This window comes from Spea bombifrons, chromosome 9 (genome assembly GCF_027358695.1).
Source record: "Spea bombifrons isolate aSpeBom1 chromosome 9, aSpeBom1.2.pri, whole genome shotgun sequence".
NCBI classification, from domain to species: Eukaryota; Metazoa; Chordata; class Amphibia; order Anura; family Pelobatidae; genus Spea; species Spea bombifrons.
In genome coordinates, this window is record NC_071095.1 from 9,314,504 (window position 1) to 9,326,865 (window position 12,362).

At 35.5% G+C, this 12,362-nt stretch overlaps 1 protein-coding gene across 2 annotated transcripts in view; it reads left to right on the forward strand.

Moving 5' to 3' along the window:
* Positions 1-12,362, forward strand: part of LRFN5 (leucine rich repeat and fibronectin type III domain containing 5) — a 75,872-nt gene that overhangs the window by 33,147 nt on the left and 30,363 nt on the right. Inside the window, exon 2 of one of the 2 annotated variants that reach the window (XM_053475728.1) lies at positions 12,058-12,160. The exons of the other annotated variant lie outside the window; for it this stretch is intronic. The gene's annotated coding sequence lies outside the window, so the exon portion shown is untranslated. The remainder of the gene's footprint in view (positions 1-12,057; positions 12,161-12,362) is intronic. 2 annotated transcript variants of the gene reach the window in all.

Here is a 12,362-nt window from a genome sequence, read left to right on the forward strand (position 1 = left end):
TAGCCATCACTGCTCCTTTAAGATCCAACCTTATTTTAGAATAAATAATAAATTCAACCTCCCTACAGATTTCTGTTATCGACTGTTTTGCTTTTGCTTTAATGATTTTACTTTAGTGGTGATAAGCACTCTGTAAGCAAACTTCCATAGATCAATCCAAGATCAATCACTTGATTTCACGTGCAGTAAGGAGACATCCAGGATGCGTTACCGCCTATACTGTACATAATGTCATTTCATTTTTAGGCTGTTTTGGAGTTTTTCGTGCTCGCTGATCCTTGCCATTAGCTCCCCAGCTGTTTTCTATCTACAAATCATATTGTACAGGCATCTCGGAGAAAAAAAATACTTATAAAAATCTCTTGGCAGGTTTACTATCGTTCACAAAAGCTGAAAAGGGAAAAAATGACAGCAGATACAATGACTTTCAAGAGTTTGTATTAACAATCCATCCATTTTTCAGTGCTGTACATCCGTATAAGACCTATGAATGGTTTGCTTTGGGTTCATTCCTGAAATTGGGATTGGTTGGTGAGTCGAGGGGCTTCTCATTGGTAGTCTAGTGGTGTTCAATGCATAGCATTGCTTCCCGGTGCTACATTCCCCACTGAGGGGCAAGAACGTGATCTGTTCCCTTCTTGGGAAGCGTCTGCAGTTGGCCCACCACCCATCTAATGATGACGCTCAACCTAGGTTGCCCCAGATACACTTTTTGACATATCATTGACAGATCCCCCCTCTCTTATGTCATACCTATCCAAAGATGACATCATAACCCAATGCCTTGAGCTGCTAGAGACACTCATTGGAGAGGACAGTGTGCCAATAGAAGGTCCATGCCACCACTCATGTTTCAAAAACGATATATAAATCATTCTAAAGATTTCAATGAACAGACCGTATACTAGCATGACAATAAACATTTAGTGCATTACTGAGATTTCTTAGAACCAGAATCCAATTTTGACTATTTCTATGAAAATGTTTATTTCAAATTCATACCATTATAGGTAATTCATGTTTTATGCTGACCATTTTCAGGATGGCTATTGAGAGATAGATGTACGTTCTCAAAGGACATTTATTTTTAATACGTAGGGACTGGATGCATTTTCAGAAGCATTGAAGACAGCGTCAATTATATCTGTAAGAAAGATGTAGGTTTATAAAGTACTTTTTTGAACTTTCAAATATTTCTGTCAAACTGTGTGCATAAGAGGTGCAAATTATCTCTAATATGTTTTAAGTTACACAGAATTCTTTCTTAAATTCTTCCTAATAGGAAAAGTTTCAAGGAACTTATAACAAAGTATAGTTATTACGTCTAATTTACCCATTATTATGCACAATCATTCCTAAACGATTTCCCTTTAAAATCCGAGTAATCTTACCGAGTGATATCACTTGAAACTCTCACATTACAATTTTCGAGGAGCCACAATAATTCGAACACCCGAAGGATGTATCTCATATATTCAGTATGAAAATCATTTATGCCCCCATCACTAAGCACGGTCATGCGTAGAGATAGACCAACATTAGAAGTGGGCAAGCCAGTGCAGGATAGATAAAGTGGGGTGAAAAAGGTTGGCCCATACCCTCAAAAAATAGTACTTCCCATACTGTCTAAAGTTATAAGTCTCCGGAGTAGCGTTTCTGTGGTTGCTTGCATCAAGGACATCATGACCTGTTTCAGTAAAATATTGTTGGCTCTTGTCTTGGCTTCTATGGGAATTGATGCAGAACCAGGTGAGGTCATTGCAGTAGCTCATGCAGGAGCATTCTTCTACTTCACCCTGCTCTATGACTAGAAGGACCATGACTGAAATGCTTGGGTTGTTTGGGTCTTACATGTAGACAAAGTCACCCTTGAAGACCTCCATATCTTAAGGTCAACTTTGTGTGGGACTTGCACCGTTCTACAACCCACTTGTCCACCTCTCCATCACACTGGCTTCTAGATCCAACGTCCCATGGACACTGGAGAGTTCCAAGCTTTCGCAAAGGCTCTTCTCACCAGGTTTGATCAGTAACGTATTTCTACGTGTTTCTTCGTTGCAGGCTCTACAGAGAGAATATTAGCGGTTAAGTGTATTCAATGAGAGCGTTAGTGAAACGTATGCCTTCAGCACTTGGTCTTAATATTGTTATATATTAGACAGGTGTAGACATGAAAGTGTGCTAAACAATGCTTGGAATAAACTACTCCTGGGTCTAATAAATCCATTGCTATCATATCATCAGTAAAGTGGTAAAGGGGGATATTCATTGTAATTTTAATGTATCAGGTGATCAAAAAAATGCTAATTATTGGCTACATAGACACGTGCAAGTCAAATGGACCATTTAGGAATAAAAAAAAATAACCCTCAATCTCAATAGTAATCTGATTACTCTTACTATTCATTTATTGTAGTATTTTAATGGGAGTAATTCATTAAATAAATATTCCCTGCTTCACCATTTGAAATTGTTATTGTTTTAATACGTATCCTGGAGACAGTACATGTACGGTATTATTATTGCTGGCGAAATCTTTTAAAGCATGGCTATTATTCATAACACATAATCTTCTCCTAATAAATTAAAACACATCGACAGTAAAGTATTTTTTATTGTAAAAAAAAATCTATATGCAGTTATTATGAGCGTATATTTATATATCCAGTTTTATCCACCCATCAATACAAGTAGAGAAGAAAGTAGAAACATATCACATTCTCTAATCCTAGTTTATTTACCTGTATGCAACATATTAGTCATGTTGTTTTACTTAAGTATTAATTAACCCCTTAATGACAAAGCGCGTGCATGTACGGGTCAATGGGTTTAGAGACCGCCCATTGTCCTTAAGGGGTTAAAACAATCAATTACCTGTTATTTTCTATTGGACCGTATGTGTAATATGACATTTTTCTGCAGAATCTAATGTTATGAATTCAGGTCTCGCTTCTACAAATATATAGTAATAGCTTTTCCCAGGAATGACGCCATTTTGAAACGTCTCAACGTCAACGACGCCAGATTGGCATGCATGCTGTGAAAATGTAGCAGGTAGAGTGCAAGAAGGTGGACTCCAATCCAGTCTTTAGTGAGGAATTATGGGAAAGAAGAGGTATTTTGTATTAAATATATAGGCAAAGCTATAAAAAATGGTCCAAACAAATATAAATGAGCTTGTCTAGTGAACCATGTCTCTGGCGCCCCCTAGTGGATACACTTGCTATTACTAGCTTCGTAGAGGTCTAGTCTAGTTTGCCCTTTGCGCTAACCCATAAAGCCTCTTCTCTACTTCTAGGTGAATTCCATTATGAAATAAAATTATCTGAACGCCCAACAATATATTGTGCTTCTCTCCATGAAACCATCCCTACTATTCGAGTAAATGTGAACAGCGACTGAATCTTAATTAGCTCTGATGCTGGTCCCAATTACACTAATTATACCCAACATGGAGGGACAAAAACATGGAGAGGTTCTCATCAGGATATATTTATCATTTATTCTCATACAAATGCTTAAAAAATAGGCATCAAGATTAAAATCGGAGTATTACATCAGGAAAAAATTTTATTATATGAGTTGAGTGCCTCGTATCTGCCCTCAAATTCTATATTTCTATGTCTTTGGTTATTTCTTCAAGGTCTCAGCTTTGGAATAATATTTTTGGGTTTCTTATATTCCATTAAGACAGCAAAAAAAAAAAAGGAAACTTAACGTCTACAGCCAATTTAGAGCAAGATAAGAGAAATCATGTTTATATATTCATGAAGACAATGCTTTATGGTCCTCTCCAGGGACGTGGCCCATTTACATAGCTCTTTTCATTTTAACATTAGCCTTGGTGAATAATATCGCATTTATACGTCCTACTAAAACCTACACTAGGGGCAGATCATACATTACTAAATCTATTATTTGTTTCCATTTTCAGTTAAAACGTATCACTTGTTAATATAAACATATTACTCGTAAATCACGTTGTAGCTAAAACAGGCCACTTTGTTATAAATGGGTCTGTTTCTCACAGATAGTAGATAATAGATAGTACCCTATGGTACAAAGCTGCCGAATATGATGGCGCTATATAAATAATACATAATAACCAATTCTTTTAATAGTTGAACTAAATACAGATGTTGCGCAATTTCGATCACCGTGGCCCGACCTTCCTTCTTTCCCTAAAAATATTGTACCATATTGTTAGGTTGCTTTGTAGTAATGATGTAAATGTTTTCTGCTGTCGTATATCAAATTACAGTCGTGTAGCAAAATTATTTTACACATGAATTAAAATTAAAAAAACACATGATTTCCAACTGATCCAATTAATCACACTATTGTTTTGCATGATTAATGAACAAATGCGTGTTCCTTGGAAATCATGTAGATAATCAGGTGCATAACGAATATCTTTTTTATCTGATAAGATGGAAACGTTGGATGGCTCCCATTGATTACGATGGGAAAAAATAAGATAAAAAGATTTGAAAAAAAAAACATATTTCTGGAAATGCATTGAGCCGAGATACTGTTTTATCTGAATTCTTCAATGTGATCTATTGGAAAATTCCTGTCCAATTAGCTGTGATTGATTCAGCCAAATAGCTTAAAATATTTTAAAAGAAAAATACAACATAGGAAGTTACAGACAATAATCAAATTCCCCCTGAATAGGGCCAGACTGAGGAAAAAAAAGGGGCTCTGGCACTTTAAGGCCAGTGGCCCCCAAATTATTTATAGCAGTGGCTGTGTTGTTGTGTTGTGCCACAAAAGGTAAGAGTTCAGAGCTATCTGGCACCGGCCCAACGAAGGCTTCCATATCTCAGAAGCCACTTCCGCGGGTCCCTCTTTCTTTGGGTGTTTAGCCACGCCCATTACCAGCCCAATTCCACACCCACTCCTATATAACTGTCTAATATCTGGACATAGCTCCACCCTTATCAGTGGCTAGCTCCACCCTTTGCCCAATCCAACCCATTTACCTGGGTAGCCGTGCCCACATGTTAAGCCACGCCCCCTGAAGCGGGAGGGCTCTGCCAAGGCTGACCTGGGAAGTTTCCAGATTTGCCCAGTTTGCCAGATGGTCCTGCCCCTGAATTATAATACCTTTACCATAATAAACCAGTATAACTCAGAGGTGCTGTCTAACTTGCTTTAGGAAACAAAATCTATATAGGCAAGCAATGTTTATATATAATTTTTTTTTTTTTTTTTTTTTAACCACTACCACCACCGACAGTGTGTAGGGCAAAATTTAATACCCACCTATAAAAAATGAAGTAACTACTAAATAGTTGGCCATCATATTTAAATAAATGCATTATCTTATTCCAGCTTATATATATATTACATCATTACTCAACATGAATATTGCTTATCCATGGAAATTTTTTTTTTGCAACTATTTCTTATTAAATATTTATGTACTAAAGATAAATGGCTTAGCTTACAAAGATATATTAGAACAAATGGGCATAAATCATTTACAGTATTTTCTATTGCGTTCAATCGATTTTGCATTCCGAACGCATTGCTTTAGGAAAAAGAAGAAGCTTTTTTTTTTTATATTGCAAAACTTATTATTTTACATATTTATGCGTTTCTTGGATGTCTCTACATAAACAGATAATATTTAGAGACTGGAAAAAAATAATTAAAAAAAATTAAAAAAATAAAAATAAAAAAAATAATAAAAAAAAATATATATATATATATATATAGGATTTAGTTCATTGTGTAGATCTAGCTAAATATTAGCAGCATAACACATTATCTAATTGCACCATTCAATTATTTCAAAACACATCTGAAAGTGGTTCTTGCTTCCTAAATACTTCATTAAAATATAATTTAATTTCGCAAATCTATTGTACGGACCATTAACATCGAAATATAACTAGGTTATGCTTTTTTTGCGATTTTGACTATTACGTATATAAAAAAAGAATCTTTTGTTTGACTTATTGACATTATCGAGAGTACTTTAATAAAAATATATGTTTATTATTTGAATTATGTTTTCTTCTAAATGTTTTATTTCAATGTACGTTTTTAAGATTGTCTTGCCTTGTTTGAAATGTATAATTATTGTAATAAGCTTAGATTTGCTTGAGCCGGATACATTCATATATAGAGAGCTAAACCTTAAGGCAACGTTTGCTCTTTGAAGTGCTTTGAAGTGAGATGCATGATACCTGACCAAGTTATTTATGAGGAGCAATTGTCATATAGCGATGGGACTCTAATATGTTATTCTATTTGAATGCAGTTACCCAAACACATACACAGACACACACACACATATATACATACTCAGACACGCACACACACACTTAGATACATGCTGAGAAAAACATACTAAGCCAGACATGTACATATGCAGACACATACACACAAACCCAGACAGACACACATGCTAACATACCTAGACACACACACACACACACATAATATGCCACTCTATTTTTATTCAGTTACCCAGGCACATACACAGATACACACACATACATACCCAAACATACGCACTCAGATACATGCCGAGAAAAACATGCTAAGCCAGACACGCACATACGCAGACACACACACACACAAACCCAGACAGACACACATGCTAACATACCCAAAAATACACACACACACCCAGATACATACCAAGAAAAGCATGCTAAACCAGACACACACACATACACAGACACACAAACCCAGACAGACACACATGATAACATACCCAAACACACATGCAAATCTGGACAGACATATACAGCTTACCCTGTCTTCAGGTTGCCATCCAGGGAGCTCGTAAGGTCACACAACATGACGTTACCCAACCCTGCCCAACCCTCCTCCTTCTTGAAACTAGGAGCAAAAGGCCTTAAGGATTCAGGACTTACCTCTTACCTTTATCCCTACTTGTGAATCATGCTGTTGGCGTTCTTGGAGGGAGGGGGAAATAGACCCTTTGCCCTCCACCGGATCTGCTCATTCTTGCCACCAGGACCCACACTAAGAAAACATAAGAATTTGTCAGGCAGCCATGCATATCCAGAAGCCGGCTGTACATACGTCATTGGGCAGCAACTGCCCTTAAAGCGCCAGAGCTGCCCCATCATTGACAGTCCAGCCCTACTCAAAAGCATTGCAGAATCTCCAGGCCAAACGTGTCTGCATCTGCACTCCAAAAATGTATATATATTTTTTTAGGATTTCTGAAGTATCTCACTCATTTGGAAACCAAAAACTGCGGGCACATTTTAACAGACATTACTTTTACCGATCATTTTAATCGTAGTTCTGAATTAGCCATGCTGCGCTACTGATCTCATAAATGTCTTTTAACATTCATGAGAGATCATCAGCTAGAGTCCTTCAGCATGTATTGTGCTAACACAGATGATTAAGCAAGATACTGCATTCTGCCACAGCCAATTTCATACCGGCGAAGAGATATGGCGGACCTACCGTAGGGTGATTACGCACCGTAAAGAGTTTTAGGAAATCGACAGAGCCAATCCTAAACCTAACATTTTTTTTTTTATATATTTTTTATTATTATTAACATAATTTATTCAAAGGATCAAAGATGAAAGTGTTAACCATACACTGTTTGGTTCATGATAACTTAGATTTGTGTTACGGATTATATTAATCGTAATTTTAAATGATTACAGCAGGCTGGCAAAATCAGTAACATTAAATGAATTTGGGGGTTTTAGGATACATTGTATAAATATATCCTTAATTTTGTTATTATTCATGTTATTATCTTGTGAGATTGCATGGAAGTTGTTGGAACTAAGTGGCTGATTTTTCTTTTTCCAGCATAACTATTACATCATTTTTGGTTGATGGCAGAAATTTTAATAAAATTTCAAATATTCCGGTCTTAGAGGGTCAGTCAATTTAGCATAGAGGGGGTGTGAACTCGTATTGTACCGTATTTTAAATAAAAAAAAAATAAAGTTCTTTTTTTATTAAATCTCAGTGTTGTTTTTGAAATATTTGCAGATACACCCTTAATAAATTAATGGATATTAAAGAAAAAGTATCAGGGATTAACATCACACTTTAAATCAGGCGTCCTTAACCCTGATCCCTCCCCTAAACACAGATATATACATTAAAATAAATTTGGTTTTGAACATAATTAGTTGCATAATTGAGTTTGAAAAGATATAACTAATTATGTCAAAATGTACCTTCTTGCATAGTTTTACTGGGAACACTTAATTGTCATGTGGCTCAAAGCCAGGCACTGATAGGCTGTTGCCATAGAAACTAAAAAAAACAAAAACAAAATCATATATGTTTCTGTGCTTTCATGTGCTTTCGCCTTCAGAGGAAAGGATGAAATAACATATCTGCAAAGGTTTAGTTCAATTAATGTTTTGGTTAAGCTAAAAGGTACCATTTATATTAGCGAGTGCAGAATAATTGCATTTAGTCTACGACTAATTGAAATAAAGAGATTTCTGTGGCTATGTAGACTTGTAACTGATACTGCGTTGGATTGGACGAGGGGACACACACCAGTATTTTCCAGTTTAAGTAAAGCGTGATGGATGGGCTTGGAATAGAGGGTCAAGGGAGGTGGAGAATGGAAAAAGTTTTTAAAATAAATTAAGTTTTCAGCCGAGGTTGAGATGGAAAATATATTTTTAAAAGCTTGGAGGCGCTCTCTGAAATGTGGCAGGATAACAGGTCAATAGGATGGAATTATTTGTAAGAAATGTACCAGATATGGCGCCAAATTACATAATTATAATAATGCAGTGCTGTCACTTTGGTATCACATGGGAACCGTCATCTTAAATTCCTGTTCTCGGGATCCGCATGATGACTCCTCCACATTAAGTTACGTCTTCCCTATTGTTAAAATTGATAAAATTAACATTGTAGATTTGATTTTTGGTTATCTGTGACGGAAATGTTCTATAATCTTTTCATTTAATGAAAGTGTTTTTTTTATCATTATTATTGATCTTACTTTTTTTGGAAATTCAGATTTAAATTCAACAAATCTCCAATTTAATAGAATTTCTCCAAAATCTTGAATATTGAATCTAACTTATAACCCATAAATATCCAAATATATTCAAATTATTTTTATTATTTTTATTATTATTATTATTTTACATGTCAACGGATGCTCATTCCAATTCGTCTGCTTTAACAAATTATTTTAATCAGAGAATATTTTGTAATATTCATTATTTAAATAATTAGAGCCTAAATGGTCTGAACAAGGCATTTGGTTAATGGTTAACATGTATCTGGTTGTTTTATTAATCAATATACTTGAATGTAAGGAGAAAAGTCAAGTGCAAAGTGGATCACGAGACGCGATATACACAAAATGATGAGATTGCCAAGGTCGCTGCTAATCGAATCCCATGTCATGTCTTGGGAAAAAAATAAAAATTAACCTAGCTTTAGTAGCGATTGATCGAAAACGGTATATATCATGTCTGGAAGGATTATACCCTGCTTCCTGTGATCTCAAGTTAAGTAGGTAGCTTATCTGTTTGTAGACCACAATCTCTGAAGAAATAAGTATATTAAGTAATGTTGCGGTAATAATAATGTAAGATAACCTTATCCATCCTTCCTTAAGTCCAGAATTGCTGGGCGGAGTAATATATGTCCACAACTGAGAATTCACTAGGCTAAGAGGGCAGACGCTCATTAAAGCCTCCATTAGAATAATGCCTGCTTTGATCCATACGGCGAATAAAAGCTATAAAATAGAAAGCCTTAGCTTAATGGATGCTGATGACACCAAATGGTTGCCATCGTCGCACAACATCATAGGGAAAAACACTCTTTCATGTCTCCTCTAATAAGCTATTTACTGTGTAGACATTCCTGCAAACTCTGGTTTTCCTACATAGATACATTTGTCGTACTTTCAAATACCAATATGTTAATTTTCTACAGATTTAAAAAAAAAAAAGAAAAAAAAATTTAAATCAAGAAAAAAAAAAAAAATTTAAGTGAGTAAATCATTTCAATAATCAAATCAGGAAAAATTATAAAAAATAAATAATATTAAACGTTTCAATTAAAATTTCCATGTTCTAAAATGTTTTTGTTTTGTTTTTTCTCCTCGGCTCCTTTCGATTCAAAAAGTATATCAGTTCTTAAAACAAAAAAAAAAAATGAAAAAGATATTTAACATTAAATCCCCAAAAAATGCCATTTAACTGTTCCAAATTTTTTTTTCGTGCAGCCAACAAATAAAATTCCACAACTGATTTAAATGTATTTAAGATGGTCGAGAACAGACATTTTATAACAGGGTACTAGACGCGACGAGTCTTTCGATCGTTAACTCCTTCGTTACGTCATGTTGACCTAAAGTCCGCACTTCCAATTCCAATTCATGACACAGCGTGAAATTAATTTTTATAATTATTTATATAATCCATCTCATGGATTTACGCCAAAATGTTGATCATTTGGTAATTTATGGTTGCTATATTCTAAGATCTCATTAACACAGCTCTGGAGTAAGGATGCCAAGAATTCCTGAATCAGTACCTGGAGATTTAATTTGCCACATGATATAATTATGTTAACAACTGATTGACTTGGCTATAGAGTTTTCATTCCCTATGAATGCCGTGAATTAAAAGGTTTAATTCTTGGGGAATTTACGGTAGATCCGATAGCGTGGGTTTCTGCGTGAACTCATTACTTTTTGGCAGGTCAGTGATATCAGTAATGAACTGGAAACTTGTTTTAGTGAAACAATCAGGGCCGGACTGGCGATTACAAGGCAGCCCTGGCACTTTAAGGCCAGCGGCTGCCAGATGATGTAGGTGCTGCCGGCGGCTGGATATCAGCGGCCGCACAATATGTTTTTATGCTCATTTTAATGGCCATATTCCCCAGCACCCTTTCTGCTCCAGGAGCCAGGGACCCATCGGGCATTTGCCTGATCCAATAATTGTGCATTATTGCCAACTCTGGATTATAACTAAGATTGGAAATAGATATGTTGAGAAATACATGAATTTAGCCAAAATAAAGAAGAGAAAATTTAACCCTTTCAATACTTGTTTAATGTTTAACCCCTTCAGGACCGGCGTTTGCGTACTTGAAGACCGCAGTTTTTTTTTTTATATATTTTAATTCCGTGCTCGTGATTCGCTCCAAAGCGATCACGTGCACGGAATTGAGGGGGAGTGGCTGCTGCGGATCGCTGGGGACACCCAGCGGTCAGTAGCAGCCGCCCCTCGCTATCACAGCGTTCATAGCGACGCTGGATCACGCATCACCGATGACATACCTGGTACGTCACGGTCTGGCGGTGACCTTTGACCAGGAAATACCAGGTACGTGCCGGTCTTGAAGGGGTTAAAGTGACATCAAACATTTTCTTAACACTAACGAAAACTATTTCGGAAATCTTACTTATAAGGAAATCGTTGCTTTTAGTGATTGAATAAAAAAACAATATTATTTACCTTACTGCCAAGCACTTTCGACTACCTGGTCCTTTTCTCTGACAGTATGGGTGCTGGCAGTGTCCATACGCTTCCGAGACTGAGGGTCCGGCAGGGAATTATGAACATTGCCGGTGCCAGTACTGTACTGAATCTTTTCTTAAGAGTTAAAAAAGTTTAATGTCATTTTTTTTTTTTAAATGCACTAAATAAGGCAAATCTTCATAGATTTCATTAATATAAAACAAGAGAAAATTCTGAAAAAATTATAAACATTTCTAAAAGATTACATTTATTTTATCAACACCGTTTCTTGCCCAGCCTTTTGACTTGTGGTAAACCAATTTAACGATGAATATTTTTTTTTCTTGTATATAAAGTATTTTTTACTTTTCTTTATTTTTGTAATTGTAGTAGACAATTCCTATGGGGTTCACAGTGTCCTGTTTTATTTTGATAAAATATATATATCAATAGTATATTAATAAAAGTTTGGTAAGATATCATTTTTAACACCAATATTTTTATACATTTAATATATTTTCAAAAATTACAAAATTTACGCGAACATGTTTAAAAAAATATAATTTATGGTTATTTTTTTCCCTAGATTGTTTGCAACTTCATGCTATGCTGTTACCTATCAGAGCTTTGGACAAACTAATGTATTCAGATGACCCTGTGAACACCCAAGAGATGGTTTCCTAAGCAAGGTAACCATACAAAATCACTTTCTGTATTCTATGTCTTACTCTTTTTTTTTCCCCCACTGTTGGATGCCAAGAAAGTAAACAAAATATGTTGCTTTGTAGTAAACAAATATCACGATTCTGTGAAATGTTTACTTTTAGCCATGGTAAACCAGATAAATGTCATGTGGCTTTCATGGAAAGCGAATAAATGGAAGATGGTAGA